We start from the raw sequence: 972 nt of genomic DNA, 5'->3' as shown, positions 1-972 counted from the left end.
CCTTGGGGAGCCCACGCTGCCTGCCAGGCCCAGCTCCAGGCTCTGGGGATGCAGCTGGGGCCCTGATCCCAGTCCTGCCCCCATGACCTTGCACTGCGGCAGGAGACAGACAATGAGCAAGAAATCAAAGCAACGCTCCAGACAAATTCAGAGAATGGAGTGCAGGGAAGAACTTTAACCAGGCTGAGGTGGTGGAGTGACGGGCGTGGGTGGGCTTGGATGGGGACTCAGGGAGCTCAGAGGGGACATTTGACCTGGGTCCTGAAGGAGAAGGAACAGATCATGTGAGGGGTCAGGGCGGGGGCTCCCTGTGGAGACAGCAGGAGGGTGGAACCTGAGTCACAGCCAACCCCACCCTTCCCAGCAGGCCCTGGGGGACCCACAGAGAAAGCACCTTCTACCTGCCCCAGACAGAGTCCCTGCAGTTCCAGCTGGGGTCATTCTGGGGCCTACACAGGAGAGTGGTTAAAAACGTGGACCAGCACCAGGCTGTCTGGGTCTAAATCTCAGCCCTATCACTTACTAATTAACTTAATTACCGCTCTGCGCCCGCTTCCCTGTTCAGAAATGGGAATGGGAATAACAGAACTGTGGTGAGGATAAATGAATCCGTTCTCACGGTGGGGCCTGAGGGGCTGGACACCAATCAGAGTGGGTACTTTTAAACCAACCCACATGCACACTGATTCTCCGGGGCATCTTCAATGATAAAGTTACTGCCTTCCAGAATGAGCGGGGAAATTAGTGCTCAGACTTGCGAATATCTGTATTCTGTCTTGACACCAAGTGATCTTGCGGAAAACAAGGGCTGGCCCTCCGACGGGGGATAGCGAAGACCAGGCTTGTCTTCACTGGGGGTTTTGGAAGGGGCCAGTGATCCATAGACCCCAACAGCAGAAAGGACCCTGGGACTATGTAGTGGTTACAAGGCAGGGCTCTGAGGCCAGACTCAGGTTCACATCCCTCCCCCCC

This window comes from Myotis davidii, unplaced genomic scaffold, assembly GCF_000327345.1.
Source record: "Myotis davidii unplaced genomic scaffold, ASM32734v1 scaffold827, whole genome shotgun sequence".
NCBI lineage: Eukaryota > Metazoa > Chordata > Mammalia > Chiroptera > Vespertilionidae > Myotis > Myotis davidii.
The sequence above is the reverse complement of the archived record's forward strand: the minus strand, read 5'-3'. Positions refer to the sequence as shown.